The 22,489-nt window shown below is 63.8% G+C and overlaps 1 protein-coding gene across 2 annotated transcripts in view; it reads right to left on the reverse strand.

Annotated features, from left to right (window-relative positions):
* LOC117654207 (complexin) overlaps nucleotides 1-10,824 on the reverse strand; it is a 161,330-nt gene extending 150,506 nt beyond the window's left edge. Inside the window, exon 1 of one of the 2 annotated variants that reach the window (XM_034400464.1) lies at nucleotides 10,615-10,824. The gene's annotated coding sequence lies outside the window, so the exon portion shown is untranslated. The remainder of the gene's footprint in view (nucleotides 1-10,614) is intronic. The other variant, XM_034400473.1, reaches the window with a different exon arrangement.
* Between the last annotated feature and the right edge of the window lie 11,665 nt (nucleotides 10,825-22,489).

Here is a 22,489-nt window from a genome sequence, read left to right on the forward strand (position 1 = left end):
AGAGACGTTTCCGTCGCTCTGTCTCTCTTGCACTCATGGGTGCGAGAGAGACAGAGTGATGTAAACGACTCTCGGAACCAGTGTGCTGGCCTGGCCGGCCTGGCCGTTTGATCGGTCCAACTTTCCGACGCCGCGCGGCCCGACGGATAATTCGTTACCTCGGCGAATTTTGTGCGCGGGAATCAGCGGGAGAATTTCCGGCGAAACAGAGCGACTTTCTTTTTCATCCTCGGCCGAGGAGGACGGCGGCGCGGCGCGAAAGGGAAAACGGAAAGCGAAAAGGGAGGCCGGAATTATGGAATTATCTCACGAACCTCTCCCCCCACCCGCCCCCAGCAGACTGACTCCGAGAGTCGTCTTCGTCGCTCTGTCCCTCTCGCACTCATGGGTCGGCCCGTATAGGTGCGAGAGAGACAGAGCGACCAAGACGACTCTGCAGCCCTGCCGCGCAGCTCAGGTTCAAGCTAGCCTCGCCCCAGGCACGCCTCGCCGGCCTGCCCGGCCTCCACTGCGCCCCGCCACGCCGCGCCACGCCACGCCGTAAAGGCAATACATGTCACTTTCGGCCGTTGTAGATTCCCCTACGACGGTGTCTCGGAGCGGGCTCGGGACAAGGGGAAGGGGGAGGCGCCAAGGTTGCGGGGGAGGGGGAGTGGGGGTGAGCAGACGGGGACGACCCTTCTGGAGAGAAATGGGGGAAAATGGTCACGGCACTGCAAGTTGAGGCGACAATCTATGTCGGCGGGGGAAGGGGCGGGGCGGGGCGTCTCTAATCCGGCGCGGGGGAGGGAAATCGCGAAGGGTTGCGAGGGTGGCCGACTGGAGGGAGGAATGCCTGATATTGCCCCGAGGAGTGAGGCGAGGTCTGCGGCCAGGAGGGCGGAGAGTTTGCCTTGGACACGGCCCCGGCCTCGCCCGGCCCCTCGCTGGCCTCGCTGGCCGAGTCGGTGCACGACGTGTCCGAGGCGGGCAGAGGCGGGCCGAGGCGACGCCGACCCCGACCCACCCCGACCCGGCCTCGAAAAACGCCTGGGGGAATCTCGGCCCTTGCTCCGCCTTGCTTCGCCTGCTCCGAGATGCCGCAGGCCGCGCAGGCCCGAGGGGTGATTCCGATATAAAACGTGACTCGGACCTCGCACTTTGTCTCAGCCCGCCTCTGTCTTCTGATTGTTCGTCCGTGTGTCGGCGTGCTCCCCCTTTCTCCTCAGACCGGCGCTCTGCCTCCGCCCGGCACAACAGCGAAAACCGATACGCTGTAACCATAAACTGGCTGATTATCTGGAGGTGCAGACCTTCCGGGACGGGGGGGGGGCCTCGTGCGGAGGGGGCTGTAAAATTTGGGCAAAGGTTGCAGTTTCCCCCCCTGCGGGTAGCGTTGTCGTGTCCGTGAGGACCTTTCTCTGGCGGGGCGAGGCGGGGCGGGGCGGGGCGGGGCGGGGCGGGGCGGGGTGGTGTAGGGCGGGGCGCTCGCTGGCTGACATGGCAATCCCCCGGGGAGGTGCCGCCTTTGCAGACAGGTATAACAAAACGAGACTTGTAGCTCGCAGCGGTGATACACGCGGACGGTTGTTGTTGCAGAAGGAGCAAGAAACATATATTAAAAGAAGTTCAAATTTTAAAACTGCCGGAAAAAAATGTTTTGATAATTTTGTTTTCTACATGTGCATGCATTCGTCTTTTTCAACGAGAGAGAAAGAGAGAGAGAGAGAGAGAGAGAGAGAGAGAGAGAGAGAGAGAGAGAGAGAGAGAGAGAGAGAGAGAGAGAGAGAGAGAGAGAGAGAGGCTTGAAAAGAAGTAATATTACGTCCCCGTCGCCGTGACTGTGTGCAGCGTGTTTCTTTCGTCTTTTTTGTGAGTGCGAACCGGGGCGGGCGTTCCCTCTTTCGTCACAGGAGCGGATTTTCGCCCCCCCCCCTCCTCCGCCTCCGCGTCCCTGGCCGGCCCATCCCTCTGCCTCCACGCCGAAAACGCGGAAAAGCGCCGGGAACTGTGAATACCCCGCGACCCTCGCCGCGACCAGTGCGCTGCCGCTGCCGGCGAGCTGCAGAGAGTCTTCACAGGGAACGGCCGTGGCGCCGTGGCCAGACTTCCCAAATTCTAGCGAGCTGCCGTTGGACGCCAAAGCGCGCCAAAGCTCCTCTTTTCAACGGGCGAGATCCCCGGCCGCGCTGATTCCAAACGGCGCGCCGTCTCTCTCGCACTCCACGGCGCGGCCCGGCAGTGCGAGAGAGACAGCGCGAGCCTCGCTCCTTCAAGACGCCACTCATCTCGAGTGCAGCTCGCGGCCCAGGCCGGCCAGGCCAGCCAGGCCACGCTGCTGCCATGCCGTTCCCGCCCGGCCAAACTTGTCCTCGGAGCCGTGCTGCTGCTGGGGCCCAAATTAAAGTGGGGGACCGGACCGGACCCGGGACTGGGCAGGCAGGCAGGCAGGCAGGCAGGCAGGCAGGCAAGGCAGCCAGCCAGCCCGAGCCCGGCTTGAGATAATCCAAAGCCAAAGCGAGCCGACAAACATCGCGGACAATCACGCCGAACTCCGCACAGCAGGCTGACTCCGAGGAGTCGTTCTCGTCGCTCTGCCTCCCTCGCACTCATGGGGCGTCCCGTATAGGTGCGAGAGGGACAGAGCGAACGATAACGACTCTAGGCTTCGGTCTGCTGTGTCAAAATACGGGGGTGTGCCCCTTGCTCCCTGCTCAGCTCATTCACTGTAACTTCACTGTAACATTCATTGTCACTTGATAACAACTTCAAGGGTATCCTTACAAGAATCTCCGTCAAACTTGCTTTGATGACAATGTTGTCCGCCCATGCAATGCAGTAAGTAGAGGAGCATTCATGAAACTGACACCATTTTCATGGGACGGTTTTGTCGTCAAGTGTCGACAAATTTTCACAGTGTGTTCCGAGCAGCGTGGCGCCAATATTTGTCGCGTGTTGGTTGTCTGCGGCTCGGTGGCTGCGGTTCACCGCATCCTCCAGGACCACCAGCAGGACCTCCAGGACCATCAGCAAGGCCTCCAGGACCACCAGCAGGACCTCCAGGACCATCAGCAAGGCCTCCAGGACTACCAGCAGGAGGACCTCCAGGACCACCAGCAGGACCTCCAGGACCACCAGCAGGACCTCCAGGACCACCTCCAGGATCTCCAGAACCACCAGGACCTCCAGGACCTCCAGGACCGGCGAGGCAGGCAACAGCGCGCTGCCCTGCTGGTACTTCCCCGGCCAATTAATGGACAAGCCGCCTAATTGCGGAACGGAGAACCGAGGCTCCGGCGTCGCGCTAGCCTCGGCACCGGTCGACTAGACGGGCCTAACTCCCGCCAAGCCGCACCGCGCCGTGCCGCGCCGTGCCGTGGCGTGCCGTGCCCCGCCTGGCTCCATTGGCCCCGCCCGGAGGGTAGGCAGCCCATCCTACACCTCGGTCGTCGCCCAGGCCGGGGCTGTGAGGGGAGCCCGCCCAGCATCAAATTGAATCCGGAACTCCTTGGAGTTGGCATCGGATTCACTATCAGAATCCGCAAACAAACGGCAAGGGCGGCGTGGCGTAGCGTGGCGGGGCGCGGCGCGGCGCGGCGGGGCGGGGCGGGGTGTGGCGTAGCGCGGCGGGGCGGGGCGGGGCGGGGCGGGGCGGGCGGCGGGCGCGGCAGCGTGCTCGCTTCCCAAGAAAACTCATATTTTCCCGCACAAACGGGGCGGTGCGGCGGTACGGCGGTGCGACGGGGCTTGTCCTCGTGTGCACTGGAGCGCTGGAGGTGCCGAAGCAGTCCGAGTGGAAGCAGTCCCCTCCGCGCCAGGTACAGGTAGCCAGGTAGCCGCCCTGCCTTCCTTCCACCGTCGCGCCGTCACGCCCCGCCAGCCTCCATTCCGCCCCAGCGCAGTACAGTAAGCGTATGCAAAGGCCAGCAGACTGATTCCGAGAGTCGTTCTCGTCGCTCTGTCTCTCTCACACTCATCGGGCGTCGCGTATCGGTCTGTCTCTCTCGCACCGATACGCGACGCCCGATGAGTGCGAGAGAGACAGAGCGACGAGAACGACTCTCCTCGGAATCAATGCGGGTGCAGCGTTTCGCGACTGGCCCGAGAAGAGCGCTATAATGCCTCCACGGTCCCACAAGATGGAACCATGGCAACGACATCACACTGTAGCAGCCGAAAACAATACTTTGTTGGGCAGCGGAAAACACTGTCGTTCCAGCCAGAGTGAAGCCATTCCCACTCTTTTGGCGAATAGGAATAAGATCCGGTCCAACCCACCCCACCGCAAAAGGCTCGTGCGGTCCCCAGACAGTCATCGCGGCGTGCGGCGCGCGCTGGCGAGGACGCCACGGAGGCCAAAAAGCAGCAGTGCAGCAGCGTCTCATTGTCATTCCGGGCGATTCTGGCGCCTCGGCCCACCCGCAAGACTTGCCGCGCGAATATCGGTCCATCGGCCCGTCGGCCCACAATGCGTCTATTCGTGCAGAACGGCGCGGCTGCGCCGAGGCAGCCAAGGCACGCAAGGCAGGCAGGGCCTCCATCGGGAGGGGGCGGAGACGGCGTCCCGCCAGCAGACTGATTCAGAGAGTCGTTTTCGTCGCTCCGTCTCTCTCGCACTCACGGCCGGTCCCGTACAGGAGCGAGGGAGAGAGACAGAGCGTCGAAAACGACTCTCTGAGTCAGTCCGCCCGCAGCCCCGCCAGCCCCGCACCGAGTTGGCGAGAAGGGAAATTAACGCCCGCTGCGAGGGTTGTCCGTTTGCGAGAAAGTCTCCGCAAAGTTGGTCCAAAATGGCGTCAAGTCTCTGACAATCGGCGGCGAAACGGGCTGGCTTCGCGAAGCTTCGGTCGGCCTCTGCTCTCAATTCCAGACGGTTAGTGGCGCTCCCTCAACGGAGTGGCGGCGGCTGGTCCTTTAAGACCTTAGGGGTTGTCATTACCCGGGTTTGGTTTAGTTTCCCTGCTAGCAGCCCTGACCACTTTCAGGGAAACAAACAAAACCGGGACTTGGACTCAAAGGCGTGGCGTGCCGTCTACACAGTGGGCCAGAGAACCGGTTGAGGCGGTCAAAACCCCGAACACGTTTTGACCTCCAAGAGTCGCAAAATGGGACTCCAACCGAACGTGTAACCCCACCAATGGATTGCTCTCCGAACGAGGGATCCATTGGTGAGGTCACACGTTCGTTTCGAGTCCTGAAAAGCGACTCTGGAGCTCAAAACGCGTCTGGAATTTTGGCCGCCTCCACCGGTCTTCTGGCCTCGGCCCCGTGCGAGTGTCGCGGCTCTGGAGGCCTCCATGGAGGGCGATGTCTGCGATGCGGCGGCGGCATGATTGCACCCCGCGGCACGACCGCGTCATTAAGGGGGCAAGGAGGCACGGACAGGCCCCGTGAAGGTCTACGCCACCACACTGCAGGGCAGACCCGAAGACAAACTCGGATCATTTTCAAGATTTAGATGAATAAAAACGCTAACGCTAACGCTAACGTGGAAGCAGATGACATTGTAATGAGAATGTTTATTTTAATATGCTTGTTTATCACTTCATAGCTGCCGGGCCCTTTTACGTTTACGCTCTCGTTGTTCTTCGGTCAGCTTCCTGGGGGCCATAGCTTTGGGCAGTGATTGCCGCTTCACGTGCTTCTTCCCACATTTCTTGTCTGTGTACTCCACACACGCAACGCGCTCCTTCGGGCCAGCCGGCGACACTGTTGTTGTTGTGCAGTGCGAGGGCCCCGCTCCCCTCGCCTCCAGCGGCATGCGGCGTCGCCGGCGGCGGTGTCACGCTGCATCCTGCATCGGTATCGGCCGAGCGAAGCCGACCTAGCTCCGAAGGCGATACGAGCTGAGCAGGCCACGCTAGGCCCCTGCTTGAGGGCCGAGCCGAGCCGGCCGAGCCTTGCCTACTACGCAGCACGCCGCACCACTGCGCCCTGCGCTGGCGGCGGGGAGGTAGAGGGGGGAGGGGGCGGCCCCACGCCCCATGCCCTGAGCCGGCCCAGGCCAGCTTCACGCACAGACGCACAGACGCACAGACGCACAGACGCACAGACGCACGCATGGTCCCGCCCCGCCTCAAGACTATCTCGAGAGTAAAAGCAAGCTGACACCTTCATGACAATTGTATAGCTTGTTTCAGCTTTAGCAACGGTGTCATCTGCTAAAAACAAGCCCGGGCGGAAAGAAAAGTGGCAGGCGACGGCCTGCTTGTCATGGTAATGCAGGGGAAAGTCGGGCGGGGCGTCGGGGCGCGTTCTAACGCCGCCTCCTCAGATTCTGAGGGGCGCTGATCGGACGCTGGTTGCGGCGTAAGCAGGTGTCGAGTGGGCGTTGTGGCAGGGGCGGGGCGGGGCGGGGCGGGGCGGGGCGGGGCGGGGCGGGGCGGGGCGGGGCGGCAAGAGCAAGTCGCCAAGGGCGTGGTGGAGGTTAACGCGCAGCGAGTGGTGGAGCGACGCCGAGCCCGCCCGAATTATGCAGCAGCCGAGATGCTTGGCAATGCGACGGGGCGCGCGCCCTCGCCCTGCAATCGCCTTGCAATCGCTTGCAATCGGTAGCGACCGGCACGCCCGCGGGCGTGCGTGCAACGTGCAATCGTCGGCATCGAACGGGCGCGGCCGGGTTTGCAACCCAAGGCGCGATGCGCAGACAGCGGAAACGGGCGTGGCGGTGAGGCCCTGCGCGGCGTGGCACTTGCGTGGGCGGAGAGAGAGACAGGCGCTGAGATTGCGCTGGGAGTGCAGGTCGACCCCGAAGGCCGAGGCCAGTGCCTTGCCAGTGCCTTGCCAGTGCCTTGCCAGTGCCTTGCCAGTGCCAGTGCCTTGCCAGTGCCTTGCCAGTGCCTTGACAGTGCTGGAAGCGCAAGTCTTATTTCCGCACCAGAGCCGTTTGCCAGTAGTAGGGTTAATGGTTCAAATCTCGACAGGGTGGTGGACTTTTTTTTTACGGTCGCGCAGCAGGAAAAGTGGCCTCTGGCCCACGAGGGGACAGGCAAAGCAGCGCAAAGCCAAACGGTCTAATTTTTATTGAAACAAGGAACTCCGCGGGAGGCGGCCACCCCGCTGCCCTGGCCGCCCCCAGGCCGCCCCCTCCCCTTTCCCTTGCCCCCTTCAGAGGCAGGGAGGCGACTCGACTCCGGCACAGCAAGTCCCACTCAAAGTTGTCGTGAGCAAAGAAGAGGAAGCAGGGCTTGAAACACTCACGCCCGGAAATGGGGGAGGGGTTCTTTGTGGACGCTAATACGGTGCGTCTGGGCACGCCCTGGCACGCCCTGGCACGCCCTGGCACGCCCTGGCACGCCCTGGCACGCCCTGGCACGCCCTGGCTCGGCCCTTCCAAAGCCCTTCGCCTTCGGCCTGGGGCCTTGGCTCGCCAAGCCCTTGGTCCGCGAGGCTCCGGGCGGGGCGGGGCGGGGCGGGGCGGGGCGGGGTCGCTGTGACGTACGCCAAATAACGGCACTCGCCCTTTCCAGCGTTTTCAAGTTTTCACTGCGCGGACGGAAGGAGCAAGGACGCCGAGTCTCATCTCGCGCAGCAGCTCAAGCAGAGACCGGCTGAGACACAGCAGACTCATTCCGAGAGTCGTTTTCGTCGCTCTGTCTCTGTCGCGCCCATAGGCCGTCCCGTTATGCGTGCGAGAGAGACAGAGCGCCGAAAACCTCCAGCATGCGACTGCGACTGCAGTGCGTTTGGGGGCCAGACATTCGGAGCACGGCGCGCCACTCCATAGCGCGGCTCCAGCGCGCATACGCGGGGCCACTCTTTTAAGGCACTTCCTTTAAGGCGCCTCGCGCATTGCGCGCACTGCCGGCTCATCTCTTGATTTAGCGACGCTCCCCGCGTCCAGACAAAAAGGGGAGAGGGGGGCGCGTCTTTTAAAGCCACGCCGCCGCGTGCCCGCCGCGCGTCGTCTGCTTGGCGCGAGACATTTTCCCACGAGCTGTGTGTGAGTATATTGGTGATTGTGTGTTGTGTGTGAGCGTGAGCGTGTGTGTGTGTGTGTGTGTGTGTGTGTGTGTGTGTGTGTGCCAGCGCGCAGAAGAAGAAGAAGAAGAAGACCGCGGAAAATCACAGAAGGGAGAGAGAGAGAGGAGCGGCGAGGTGGCGAGGGGAGTGCCACGCTCAGACCAGAACCAGCGCTTCTCGTCGTCTCTGCGTGAGACTTAACAGCTTTGCGTCTCTACCAGTCTCTCTACTTGGCGGCCCAGCCCGGCCCAGCCCGGCCCAGCCCGGCCCAGCAGGCTCAAGACGGCTTGCGCTCGCCCAGGGCGGCGGCCAGGGCTTGGCACTTTACCGCGCCGAACGTGCGCAAGTCCATCGTCGAGGGCGTGGGCATAAGCACAGAGAGAGAGAGAGAGAGAGAGAGAGAGAGAGAGAGAGAGAGAGAGAGAGAGAGAGAGACAGAGAGAGACAGGGGGGGAGAGAATTGGTGTGCCAGGCAGGGGGCTCGAGGGCTCGGGGCCCGGCGAGCACTTCCCCGTCAAACTAACCCCATCCCGGCCGCGGCCGGACTGCCCGGACGTGGCCGCACGGACCCACACGGACCCGCACGGACGGACCCCCACGTGGGGCGTAGTGGGATGTAGCGGGACGGGCCCGTCGTAAATAAGGAAAACAAGGGCCGCCTTATGTCGGACTTAATGGAGTTGCAAGGCGGATCTGGGGCGGAGAGGTGCCGCTCACTGTTGTTGTTTGTTGTTGTTGTTTTTGTCGCTGTTGTTGCTGTTTTTGTCGCTGATGTTACTGTTGTTGTTGCTGTTTTTGTCGCTGTTGTTGCTGTTTTTCGCTGTTGTTGCTGTTTTTGTCACTGTTGTTGCTGTTTTTGTCGCTATGTTACTGTTGTTGTTGTTTCAGGTACGCGCCCCCGCAGTTTCTGCCTGTTGGGGCTGAAGCCGAGGCTGCGAGGCAGCGCGCGCCGAGTGTCACGAGGGGCGTTAAACCGATACCGCGTTCGGTGGGTTCGGCCCTCGGTTCGGCGCGCAGGTGTGGCCCGGGCGAAGGGAGAGGGGGCGGGGAGATCTTTCGGCATACCTCGAATGCCGAATGCGACTCGGGCGGGGCCGATAGTATGGGGAGGACGGGGGACGGGGGCATGCTCGATCGGGTGATGGCGAGAGCCCTCAGGTGGAACGCTTATCCACCGAGGCGAGGTTATCGGGGTGCTGCACGGCGCGGCGAGGGAGCGGGACAGCCAGTTGGACAAGCAGGCGACGCACACAGTGCATGCGCCCAAAACTCTAGGCGCGTTTTGAGCTGCACAGTCACTAAATGGGACTCGAACCGAACGTGTGACCCCACCAACGGATTGCTCTCCGAACGAGGAACCCATTGGTGGGGGCACGCCCTCTGTTCGAGTCCCATTTAGCGACTCTGGAGCTCAAAACGCGTCTAGGATTTTGACCGCCTCCACTGGACTCCGGGCCCACTGAGCGACCTGACCTAACCGTCCGCACTGGCAACCGTGGCGTGGTGGCCACGGAATGTCACGGTGCGCACGCCATCGAGGAAGGGGCGGGGAGGGAGGGAAGAAGAGAGGGAAGGAGGGAGAGAGAGAGAGAAAGAGAGGGGAGGGAGGAAAGTGAGAACTCGAAATCGTGAATAATGAGGAGGAATAATTGGCTCGATTACAGTGACGCGTGAGCCGGAGAGTGGAGCACGCAGTGACGGATCTCTCGGCGCGCGTTCGTGTGTGTGTGTGTGTAATGTGTGTGTATGTGGGTGTGTCCTGTTCGAGCGAATAAAACCATCCGCGCCCTTCCGCCGCCGCCAACTGCTGCGTGTGTGTGGGAGTGTGTGTGCGTTTGCATGGGCCAAGCCTGTGCAAAAAGCTTTATTAGGTTTTCATTTGTTCTAAAATGAATGGGCCGATGCATTGTCAAGCAGGCCGGGTTGCCGCCTTCCTTGCTGCCTGGCTGTCTGCCTGCCTGGCTGCCGCTGCTGGTCGTGTACAGTGTAGGGCGTAACAGTGTACCCGCGGTAATAACGCCGCGGTGCGCGGTCAAGTGCTGAATTGGCCGCGCCGTGCGGTGGCGCCGTGTAGAGTGTAGAGGGCACGGGGCCGTCCGCACGGTCCGTCTGTCTGTCCGTCCGTCTGTTTGTCCGGCCGCTGGAGTGATGTCACGGCCGCGTGACGTAGTGTGGACTCAGCTGGCGGCACGCCACTGGCACGCCCAACGCGGCGATGGCATAGGTAATTCGAACGGTGCGGCCGCCGTGACGGCGTCGTCACACACGCGGCCTCGCCGCTCACACAGACACACACAAGGCCTCGTCACACCGTGACACCGTGACCGGGCCGAGGCTGCCTCCGTCGGCGTGCCCAGCCCCGCGATGCAGCGCGATGCAGCCAGTCCCAGCGGCCGCCAGGTGCGGGAAACTTTCCAACCTCGCAGGCCTGGCAGCGGGCCCCAGCCTGGCCGACCCAGAATGGCAAAGATAACCTCAAAAACGGCCGCCAGCGGCGGGGATCGATCTTGGGACCGTGGCATTCGTGGCGCGGTGTGGCACTGGGTCAGTTGTACGGCATGTCACGCTCCCCCGCCGCAGACCACAACAACACACACACTCACATACACACACGCGCAGCGCGCACACTCCTTAAGGCTGTCAGGCGCCGTCGCAACGTCCGAGTTTACTCACCGAGCCTGCAGGTGAGTCTCTGGGCGTCGCTGCGCTCGTCCTGGTGCTCGTCAAGGCGGTCCGGATGCAGCACGCGTGTTGGCACGGCAAAATAGCACGTTAAAGTACGCGAGAAACGCTCCACGAACAGTCACCACCAGCACCGAAATACGGGGGGCCCACTTGGAAAACAAGTGAGCGTCGCGATGCGTCTTCTGCTACGGAGGTCTGCGGCGGAGGTGGCGCCCTCGCGCGGCGCGGGCTGTAACCAGTGGCGTATCGATTCCCCCGCCCCTTGTGCCCCGTGTGCCCCGGCCGTCCCTCGCCCTGCCTGGCGTAGCGTGGCGCCACTCCACTCTCCTCGCCCCGCGCCCCGCGGCCCCGCGGCCCCGCGGTCGCGACACCGCGGCGGAAGGCTTCGTTTCGCTTCGCGCGGCCCGAACCCCGAAACCGGCCGAGTCGCGACGGCGGCCCCAGTGGCGATGCCAGCGCCGCGTGGGGGCCGCTCTGGGAAGCAGTGCGGCGAGGCGTGGGGTATCGCCGCGCTGCCGGCCTGTCGGCGCGGGGTATCGCTGCCCGCGGTGGAGGCTGCGGGCCCTGCGGGCGGCGCAGCGCTTGATTGCACTCATTGTTGCGGCGTCCGGCGCGGCGGTCGGGGTGCGGGTCACGTTCGGGGTGGCCGTCGTCTCTCCCTGTCCCTTTCGCCCCACCAGTGTGGCGGTCGACGCGCACCCCGACGCCGCGGACGCCGCCCCGCCATCGTCCGGCGCTGCGGCTTCCGGTCCGCTGCGGTCCGCGGGCCGCGGCAGTGTAGTGGCTGAAAAGAAGGGCCGGCTTGTTTGGTCCGATTCAGAGCATCGCGCTGACGGGCTGACGCTGCAAACGGGAGTTTGGCGGAAGTCCGGCCGCCGGCAGTGCGGCGACGCGCCGGCCAACCAAGCCAGCCTGCTTCATTTGCATCTTTTCACGCGGCTCCCTTCCCTTACTGCAGTGCCGCTGGACGAGACACTGGGGCAGCGGTTCCCAACATTTTTAGGTTCGCAACCCCAAATTTGTTGCCAAAAATTTCCGCGACCCCAAGGAAAAATTTCGCGAACCCACGCGACCCCTCCTTTAGCATGCCTTTGATACGGAGTGCGATAATCCGCCTTAGTATCAAAACGGTCACAAATGTCTTTAAAAATCGTGGTTTGGGCCGGCTTTAAACAGCCACTGCGTCTGATCAAAGGCGGTATTACGTCCTCCCTCAGCGGGCATTTGGTCTTTGGACCTTCCTTTAGCATGCCTTTGTTACGGAGTGCGATTATCTGCCTTGGTTTGGGAGCAGTATTGCCGCAAAGTTGATCAAAACAGTCACATATGTCTTTGAAAAATCGTGTTTTGGGCCGACTTTAAGCAGCCACTGCGTCTGATCAGAGGCGGTATTACGTCCTCCCTCAGCAGGCATTTGGTCTTTGGACCTTCGTTTAGCACGCCTTTGTTACGGAGTGCGATTATCTGCCTTGGTTTGGGAGCAGTATTGCCGCAAAGTTGATCAAAACAGTCACAAATGTCTTTGAAAAATCGTGTTTTTGGCCGACTTTAAGCAGCCACTGCGTCTGATCCGAGGCGGTATTTCGTCCTCCCTCAGCGGGCATTTGGTCTTTGGGCCCTCCTTTAGCATGCTTTCGTTACGGAGTGCGATTGTCCAGCTTTATGTATTCTTTGCTCATGGGATTCTGGGTGACGGAAAACAACGATGAAACAAAACATTAGTGTTTATTTGTTTTTAAATTACATTACTTACATTACGAGGAAGTTCATTAAATTGCAAACATGCAGTGACAATTTCATTTTCATACAAGATATACAGATTAACAGACTATCACTACAGTTGGTAGTCAACGTACCGAGGAATTAAATACACATTCTTTGAAGTCTTAAAGGGAAACTGGAGAACAAGTTCGCCACATCAGATCACATTGTTTGTATCGAAACAAACTAGAAAGGTAGCAGTACCTCAGTGCAGCGCATGGGTGGAACCCCAGGCGTGCAGGCCGGTGTGGTCTCTGATAGAGCTATTCAGTCTTATAAACATCTACACAATTTATTTACACGCAATATAAACTAAAACTACACGTCTTTGGTAACTCCTTACATTACACTGTACACGATACTCAGGGAAAGGCTCTCGTAATACTGTCATGAGAAAAAATGAAAAGTAAAAGGACACAAACTTGTACTGACTGCAGGTAGGCACAAACACTACGGCGTTTACGTTCATCTTTACGGAGTAATCACAACATGGCACAACAGAAAGGAAGACAACTTCGCCTTCGTCGGATTCTCCTTTTGTTTTACAGTCTGAAATCCGACGCGTTAATTATTGATCCGGTAAAGGCCGCCGCGTCGAGGCAGTTCGTTTTCAGACGTTGTTCTGGTCCGGGGCGTTGAGCGGCTCCACGGAGGCGGACTTGGCGTGGATGCCGGCGTGCATGCCGTGGCCGCGGCCCCGACAGCACCGCGCCACGCGGCCGTGGACGCCGTACGCGGCCAGCAGCAGCGCGACGCACAGCGCCGCGGCGCCGACGACCAGCCCCACGGCCACGAGAGTCGCCTCCCACAGCGCCGCCTGCTCGTAGGACGGCGCCGTCCTCAGCGGGGCGTCCGTGGCGGCCGCGGGGGCGGCGGCCTGCTCCTGGCGGTGGTGGTGCGCCGACTGCCCCGTCGGCGGCGCGAGGTCCAGGGCGCTGGCCGCCGCCGAGGTGTCCGTCTGCACGGACAGCTGCAGCACTAGCGCCCCGGACACGTCGGTGGAATGGGCGTCGCCGACCTGCGGGCAAAAGGGAGACGCGGTCAGCACGGTGTCTGAGGAGGAGCGCCGGCGCGGTAGGCAGCCCATCGCACATCGCCGTCCTTACCGTCACTCTGGTGGCGTGCTGCTCCACGAGGGGCACCTCGGCCTGCGACACGCCGCTCACCACCCTGGAGCCCGAGATGCGCAGCGCGGGCACGGCCCAGCTGACGAGGGCCTCGGACTGCGCGGAGCCTCTTGGCGCCGTCCACGCCACCCTGGCCCTGGGCAAGCGCGCGCCGCCGCCCGCGGCCCAGACGCCGACGAGGTGCAGCCCCCAGCCGGCGGCCTTGGCCTTGTCGCCGCGACCCTTGCCGTGGCCGCGGCCGCGACCGCCACCCAGCAGCCGCTGCACCAAGTCCAGCCGCCGCTGGTCCAGCAGCACCTCTTCCTCGTCCTCGTCGTCGGCGTCCTCGTCGTCCTCCTCGGTCTGCTTGGCCGCGGTGCGGTCGCGGAGCAAGGCGCGCAGCAGCACGCCGTGCTGCACCGTGCCGCGGAGCTGTGCGAAGGAGCGCTGCGCAAGGCGCTGCAGGGAGGCGTCCGGGATGGCGTTGTTGTCGGAGCCTGCGGATGCTGAGGGCAGAATCACGGTTATTGGCATCCAGCATCCAGGGCTGCGATTCCAGAGTCACATTCAGACTCTTCGCGTGCTTACCTGCTTCGTCGTCCTCGTCCTCGTCGCTGGCGTCCTCGTCGTAGTAGTCCTCGCCGTCCTGGCTGAGGTCCTGCTGGTGGCCGTGGAGACTGAGGGGCTGCACGCAAGTGGACCCCCTCGCCACGGGGCCGTCCGCGGACACGGCCAGCACGGACACGGCGCGCATGGCGGCCCTCGTGGAGCCCTTCAGCTCCAGCCAGAGGTCCGTCGTCTGCAGAGGGAATCGTTGCTTTAGCGACCGCTGCGTACACGAGTTCTGTGCTCGGGTTTCTCCACTTGGAGCCCGTTCGTACCTGCTTGAGCTCCTTCCACGCCATGGAGGGCGCCATCCTGGCGCTCACGATGTACACCACGCGCCTGTGCGGTGCGGGCTTGGGAGCGGGGTTGGTGTCCTCCGCCTTGGCGTCGTCGTCGTACAGGTCCTCGGCGCTGTCGCCCTGCAGTCTCGCGCTCTCATCCGACTCGGCGGATTCGACGGAGGAGGCGGGCGCGTCTGAGGACGTCCCTTCCGAGTCAAAGGGCGCCGACGTCGTGACCGGGGGTGCGGCAGTGGTGGTGGTTGTGGTGGTGGGCGTGGTGGAGGCCGCCGTCGTGGCCGCGACCAGGCTCTGTGGGGGCTGCTTCCAACGCACCACGAGTCCGGCCGAGTCCAAGGAGGGCGCCGGCATGGCGCCGACGGGCGCCGAGGAGGCCTCGTTGGTGGGGCGCAGGCTCCAGCTACCCCCGGTGGCCGCGCCCGCGGACCCTGGGATGCCGTACGGGAAGTGGAAGTCGCAGGCAGCGCGGCAGCCAGCCCACTGCAACAGAGCGACAACAAGGATAAAGTTTGAGTTCCGCGCTGGGAGGTGGAGTCCACGAGAAGCCCCGGAGCTGGTGAAGCCCCAGGACGCCGCGCTGGAGCCCAGCCTTGGTCTCTGGAATGACAATGTAGTCGGGGAGAGCAAAGCGGACCGCGCCGCGCCGCGCTTGGCCGCTCAGGGCCCTGGACAAGTGTTTCTCTCAAAAACAACAAGCCGTCTCTCGTCTCGCCGCGCCGCCAGGCCGCCAGGCCGCCAGCGCGGCCCGTGTGAGCGTGTGTGCGTGCACGTGTGTGCGTATGTGTGCGTGTGTGTGTGTTGACGTGTGCGTATGTGTGTGTAAAGGAGACGTGCCGCCACACCAAGAGGCATCACCTGCACGTCAACACAAAATCGTCCGCCAAAGAAGGCAGGGACGCCGTCGACAATGGCAAAGGACATGACAAGGATATCGTCATCGCGGAATCTGCTGCCTTCGGGGTGCCTTTGGGCCGCCTGGAGCCGCCTGGAGCATACCTCTGGAGCGTCCCCGGAGCATCTCCCGGGCAACCGCTGCAGGGCCTTGCAGGGCAGGAGGGCCTAGGCGGTGCCGCTGTGGCATCTCTGGGGCGTCCCTGGAGCACCGCGGAGGCATCGCGTTACACGCCGACTCCGCGCTAAACAACCACACATTCCGGCTGTTCGTTGAGAAGGGGTCCGTTCTGTTCTGTGCCGCCGCCGCCAGGCCGCCACGGAGCCCAGCCCGGCGTGGCGGGCACGGCACGGCGCGACGCGGCACGGCGTGGCGTGTGGCTCAGGATTCACGGCGGGAAGGCCCCCAGACGGATCAGAAGATCTCACCTCGCTTCACTTCGCACGTCGCGCTGGGACGAGCCGAGTGCTGGAGGCGAGCGGTCCAGCCGAGCCAGGACAGGGAGGGCCGAGCCGAGCCGAGCCGGTCCGGAGGCAACCGCCGCGCCGGGCTGCGCCGTCCGGCCGCAGAGTCCAATCAGATATCGAGGAAGCGGCGAAGCGGCGTGTGAAGGAGGCGGAGGTGGGGGGACGGGACGGGACGGGCGTTACAGGCTGTACAGGGTGTTTTCGTGTTATTGTGATCCGCCCGATCAAATCTCATAAATGTTCGTGAAGAGGATTACCCTGTTCGAAACGGGCCTCGGCCTTCCCGTACCGTCGCGGCGTCGCGACCACAAGCCACCGGCTGGAACGCGGTACGTCCTGCGGCATGCACGCTGCACTGGTCATGTCCAGTAAATCTCCGGTTCAAATCCCGGCGGCGGCGGCGTTCGGTTTTCCTGGCCGCCGTCCGCCATATTGGATCGCCGGACAGCGGGCACCGCAAACGCCGCAAACCACACCCCCGCCGGCCGTCGGCCGCCGAGCACATCGCCCTCGTCCTGGCCAACGACATGTACGTAGGCCGCGAGGTGGCACGCCTTGTCACCCGACACCGAGACACCTCCATGCCGGCCGTGGCGTGGCCGTGGCCACCACGCCGTGGCGAGCCGCCCTCCCTCCGCCATGCTGGCCGAGTCCTTCTTTTTCTTCTTTTCGAACCAGTCGCCGGCGCCGTGGCCGCCGCGGCCGCCGTGCCGCCCCGCCGCAGCACACCTTACCCGCCTCGCTTGATGCCAACGCCTCGCCTCACACCTGCACACTTCACACCTCACACTGCCAGCACACTGCCAGCAGACTGCCTCACACCCCCCGCGGAGTCCCTGAGCGCGCCTGCCGAGCGATTCCGGAGGATCGTTCCGTCGCTCTGTCTCTGTCGCACTCATGGGGCGTTCCGCAGGGGCGCGAGAGAGACAGGGCGACGAAGCGACCCTTCGGAGTCAAGCGGCTGCACACCTGCGGTGCCTGCCTGCGGTGCCTGCGGTGCTCGCACCTCGACTCACGCCCAATAACATATCTCACACCCCGGCTGGCCCCGCTGCTCCGCTGGCTCGTCAGTTTATTGTTGTGGGCGTCAGAACAGGAATAATCACATCGAGGCGAGGTCGGCGAGGCGAGGCCGGCGAGGCGAGGCCGGCGAGGCGAGGCCCGGCGGGACGCACCGCGCCACACTCGGCGTTCCCAGAAGTGTTGGCTTACGCCTCGGACGGCCGGACGCCGAGAAAGTGAAGCATCCTGTGCGGGGCGGTGCAGGGCGGTTCGGGGCAGGTGTGAAGATAAGGGGAATCATAGTCTTCTCGGCGTGACCTGCGCCCTGCTCGCGCCGCCACCCACCTCGAGGACCTGCACACCACACCACCTTGCGTATTACACGAATGATTCGAAATTAGCGTCGTCGACGGCGTCGTCCTCCGGCACCGTAAAGTCCGTGGCCTCCCACGCGATGGTCGGGGCAGTGCCTCGGCCGTGCGTGGATGCGGCCGGCCGACCCCCCGCGGGGCCACCTGCGGCGCGGGGTGGGGGCCCTAAGAGGGAAGTGAGCAATGACCCCGCGATGTCAATGAATTATCTAATTTGTTAACGCCCCCTGCTCCCTCTTCCCTCCTCCCCAGCCGAAGTGGCCGAAGAGCCTCTCGGCGCGGCTGGGATGCGAGCGAGCGGATCCGAGCTAAGCCAAGCAAAGTCGGGGCCAGCCGGGCTGAGCCGAGCCACAGCCACGGAGGCCGATAGGATCGCTGCATGCGCGTGGCGGCGCGGGGCGTGGGGCGCGGGGCGTGGGGCGCGGGGCGCTGCACCACCAAACGCAGGTACTCTGCCGAAAAGACCGTCGCGTCGCAGTCGGCGATGCATTCCGCGGGGCTTCCGCCACACAGTGGACCAGAAGACCGGTGGAGGCGGTCAAAATCCCAGACGCGTTTTGAGCTCCCGAGTCGCTAAATGGGACTCGAACCGAACGTGTAACCCCATCAATGGATTGCTCTCCAAACAAGGAGTCCATTGGTGGGGTCACACGCTCGGTTCGAGTCCTGTTTAGCGAATTTGAAGCTCAAATCACGTCTCGAGTTTTGGCCGCCGGCGCCGGTCTTCTGGCCCACTGTGCGCCACCGCGACCGCTGCCGCGGTGCCGCCACGACCGGAGCGCGGCTTCGCGGCGTGTAACCCGAATAACCGCATAGGCTGCGCTTTTAATTTGGGACTCGCGCGGAGGCGAAGGGCACTGCAGGGGCACGACTGGGATTTCGGGAAGTGGCGTGGGGGGCCATGAGTGCTTGGCTTGCTTGGCCACGGCGCGTCGGCCGTCAAGAGAAGAACGCAGTTTCGGGTGCAACAGGTTCAAGTTCAAGTTAGGGGTTCCCACTCACAGCCTTGAAAGCAGTTCAAGTTCGAAGGCCCCGTCTGTGGCCTGCCTGGATCACGCGCGCTCCGAATCAGCGCACAGTGGGCCAGAAGACCGGCGGAGGCAGCCAAAATTCTAGACGAATTTTGAGTTCCGCTAAATGGGACTCGAACCGAACGCGTCACCCCACCAATATGGATTGCTCTTCGAACGAGGAATCAATTGGTGGGGTCACACGTTCGGTTCGAGTCCTTTTTAGTGACTCTGAGGCTCCAAACGCGTCTAGAGTTTTGGCCGCCTCCACCGGTCTTCTGGCCCACTGTGCACCGCCAACGCCGACGGCAGGGCCGGAAGACGGGGTGGAAAGCTGGCACTCGCACTGACAGTGCGGGGCACCGGAATTCCCTCCGCAGTGCGCAGTCCGCGCACAGGATGTATCTGCTGGCTGAGTCAGATACTCAACACCGCCGCCGCTCCCGCCGTGCTCCGCGCCTTCCTCGAGAGCCCCTTCCTGTCGTCCACGCCCCTTCGGAGTACGTACTACGCGACGACGGCGTACACTACGGCGTACGAGAGCCGCGCCGCGCACTTCGACCACGTCGCGGGACAACCCGTTTTTCGGTGGGGAATCCAGAGAGTGAGAGTGGCGAGAAGCGCGGTCCGCGGTTCCGCCCCTGCCTAGCTGTCGCGCTGTGGCCCCGCATCGCCCCGCATCGCCCCGCATCGCTCCGCATCGCCCTGCACCGCCCCGCATCGCCCCGCATCGCCCCGCATCGCCGAGAGAGACAGCGACGAAAGCGACTCTCGGAATCAGTCTGCGGGCAGGCGATGCATCGGCCTCGGGATGAACGACCAGGCCCTCGGTGGCCACGGAGGGGCAGGCCGACGGGCCGAGTACGGGGAATGCAATAATCCCAGGTCGAACGTGCTCGCCCTCCTGTGACGTGCATTACCGCCTTGCAGGTTGCAGCCTTGCCGTGCCGTGCCAACGCCTTGCCCACGCCGCGTCCGTCCAGCACGTGGTCCGGTCCGCCTGGCCGTGCTGGCCGAGCTCGAAAGTCCGGACAGGACGTCCGGCGGGGCGGCGGCGGGACGGGACGGGGACGGGACGCCCAAGCCACCCATTCTCTCCTAGAATCCCGCCAACGCCGCCACCTCGGCTCGTCCGGCCTGCCTACCAGGCCTGCCTACCAGGCCTGCCTACCAGGCCTGCCTACCAGGCCTGCCTACCAGGCCTGCCTACCAGGCCTGCCTACCAGGCCTGCCTACCAGGCCTGCCTACCAGGCCTGCCTACCAGGCCTGCCTACCAGGCCTGCCTACCAGGCCTGCCTACCAGGCCTGCCTACCAGGCCTGCCTACCAGGCCTGCCTACCAGGCCTGCCTACCAGGCCTGCCTACCAGGCCTGCCTACCAGGCCTGCCTACCAGGCCTGCCTACCAGGCCTGCCTACCAGGCCTGCCTACCAGGCCTGCCTACCAGGCCTGCCTACCAGGCCTGCCTACCAGGCCTGCCTACCAGGCCTGCCTACCAGGCCTGCCTACCAGGCCTGCCGGCCCCGCCACGGCCCCGGCGCGGCCCCGTCCAGTCCAGCCCGCGCGCGGGTTTTCCGAGGAGGCAGACAGCGCGGCGGAGCGGCGGGGCCGCCTAGGCGGGGCTGGCGGGGCTGGCGGGGCCCCTCCGGACTGGATGGAGGTGTGGGTGAGCAAGGCGGCCCGGCACCCACCTTCCACCTTCGCCTGGCTGCGCGGCTGCGCCGCTGCGTCTACGGGATTTATTTAGGAGGCCGTCCGCCTGTGTAAGCTCCCTTTCATAACAATGAGCGTGCGTGCCCTGCGGTGCCCTGCGGTCCCCCGAGCTCCAGGCCCAGCCAGCCACACACCGGGCCCGCGAACCCACTCAGCCGTAGTCAGCGCACTGATTCCGCACATTGCTTTCGTCTCTCTATCTCTCTCGAGCCTACGTGGAATACCCCATGAGTGCGAGAGAGACAGAGACGAAAACGACGCTCGCTCCGATGGATGTTCCGAATCGCCCTCTGCAGAATGGCTGCGGTATTGTCCAGCGCGCCGCTGTGCCGGACACAGTGTGCCGGACCGCCTCCGACCGCCTCGCAGTGCACCTGCAGCAACAAGTGGCGAGGCGAGGAAAGTCGGACGCAGCCATGACAGCGCTGGGGCGGCACTGGGCGGCAGCGGGCGGCAGCGGGAAGGCCCAACCGGGCCGATCAACGCGGGGCGGGTCCAAGCCTCAAACGCCTGCCGGTTAGGCAACCAGTCCGACCCACAGTGGGCCAGGAGACCGGTGGAGGCGGCCAAAACTCTAGACGCCGTTTGAGCTCCAGAGTCGCCAAACAGGCCTCGAACCGAACGTGTGACCCCACCAATGGATTCCTCGTTGGGAGAGCAATCCATTGGTGGGGTCACACGTTCGGTTCGAGTCCCATTTAGCGACTCTGGAGCTCAAAACGCGTCTTATAGAGTTTTGGCCGCCTCCCCCGGTCTTCTGGCCCACTGTGCGACCCCGCTCCCGGTGTTTTACCGGTGGCACCGAATGGCACCTACAACACCTTGCCGCGCTGCCGCGCTCTTGGCCGGCCCGCCCTGGCGGTGCCTGGAGAGCCTGGCCGGCCTGCAGCACCCCGCTGTTCTTCTCGGAAACCTGAGACGGCATGGGACAGGCTGCGGGGCAGGTGAGGAGGGGGAGGGGGCCGGGCCGTGCTTCGTCCGTGCCGGGTTCGCCCACATTTCACACCTTCACAATTATGACCCCCCCCCTCTCCCCCACCCTCCAGCGGTGCGCCCATGCCGCCCGAGCGATCCGGCCAGCGCCACGCTCCAGCACCAGCAGCTCTTCTCCAGCGCAGCCAGCCAGCGCAGCGTAGCGCAGCGCCTTCGGTAAACAGCTAAGCCCTTTCATCAGCGCTACCGGATGTCGTCCGTCTTTCCAGCGAGACAGCGCGCGGGGCGGCTCGGCAGCTCGGCGGCAACGCGGCGGCAGTGGGCCAACCTGCCCGGACAGCCTTCATTCAAATTCTCCAGCGCTGCCGCGCCGCGCCGCGCCGCCTCACTCCTCCGGCCTCCAGGACTGCAGGACTGCCTCCAGGACGCCGCTGCCCACAGCACCGCGGCCGCGGCCCAGCGCCTCGCGACGGCCAGGCCGCGGCAGGCCGGCGGGGCGTAACTATTAACGCGCCAGATTTATGACTATGCATCGCATCCGGGGGACCGACGTGGTCCGACGGCGACCGACGGCGACTGGGGGTCGATCCCCGGGCCGGCCCGACCTCCCCACGCACCCGTGGCTCCGCGCTCTCCGCGCTCGGCTCGCCAAGTGGCCCGATAAAGCAATCAGCAGAACAGCGCGCGGCTCCGGCAAGCGGCTGCGCGGCCCACACGTCGACGGGGAGGTGCCATCCGCGTCCGCGTCCATCCGCCAGGTGCGCCCCGAACAGAGACGCGGCGACACGGCGCTGGCGGTTCCAGGGAAACGCGCGGCTACCGAACGGTCGCCGCAGCCCCCTCCTCCTCCTCCTCCTCCTCCTCCTCCTCCTCCTCCTCCACGTCGTCGTCGTCGCAGCAGAGCAGCAGAACCCAGGTGTCAGGTGTGAGCCGCGGACCACAAAGACCCGCCAAAGTTTGCAATAATAACATTCCGAAATCCAAGACGCTGCGCGCTCCGCCACGCTCCGCCACGCCGCCCGGCCTCCGCTTTCTTTTCTCACCCTGCTGTCGCACAGCAGAGACTGATTCCGAGAGTCGTCTTCGTCGCTCTGTCTCTCTCGCGCTCATGGAGTGTCCCGTCCAGGTGCGAGAGAGACAGAGCGACGAAGACGACTCTCAGTCGCGGGCCTGCCTGCCAGTGCCTGCTCCCCTCTACAGCCGAGTTCCCGAAAAAGCCTCTCTTTCATTCCAGAAAAACGCGTAAGGGGAGGCCGTTGCTGGAATCATGGATAATATTTTTGAGTCGGCATCCGCAGCGGCGGCTCCGTGCAAGGCTCCGCGTGCCCCGTAAGGCACGGCAGGCAATCAGGGTGGCGCGGTCACGTGGTTAATCTGCATATCACGCCGCACTGCCCCCCCCCCCTTTTCCCTCACCGCCCTGGTGGCTGCGGCCCCCGCCCATCAGCTTCCTCACGCGATTGAGTATCCTCCCCCGCTCCCCCTCCCCCCCAACCTGCGCTCTGCCTCATCCTTTTCGTTCCCTTTTCCATCTACTACTACGTTCTCTTCTTAGTACTACTCTTCTTCTACGACTCTCGACAAACCTTTGGTTGGCATTGCTGCAGCCCCCCCCCCCTCCGAATCAGCACCCGGAGCAGCCCCCTCCCCCTTCACCCCGCGGCTGCCGCCAACAAGTCTGCGGACACCTGCTTTTGTTTGCG

Source organism: Thrips palmi, unplaced genomic scaffold (genome assembly GCF_012932325.1).
Source record: "Thrips palmi isolate BJ-2018 unplaced genomic scaffold, TpBJ-2018v1 HiC_scaffold_1, whole genome shotgun sequence".
NCBI classification, from domain to species: Eukaryota; Metazoa; Arthropoda; class Insecta; order Thysanoptera; family Thripidae; genus Thrips; species Thrips palmi.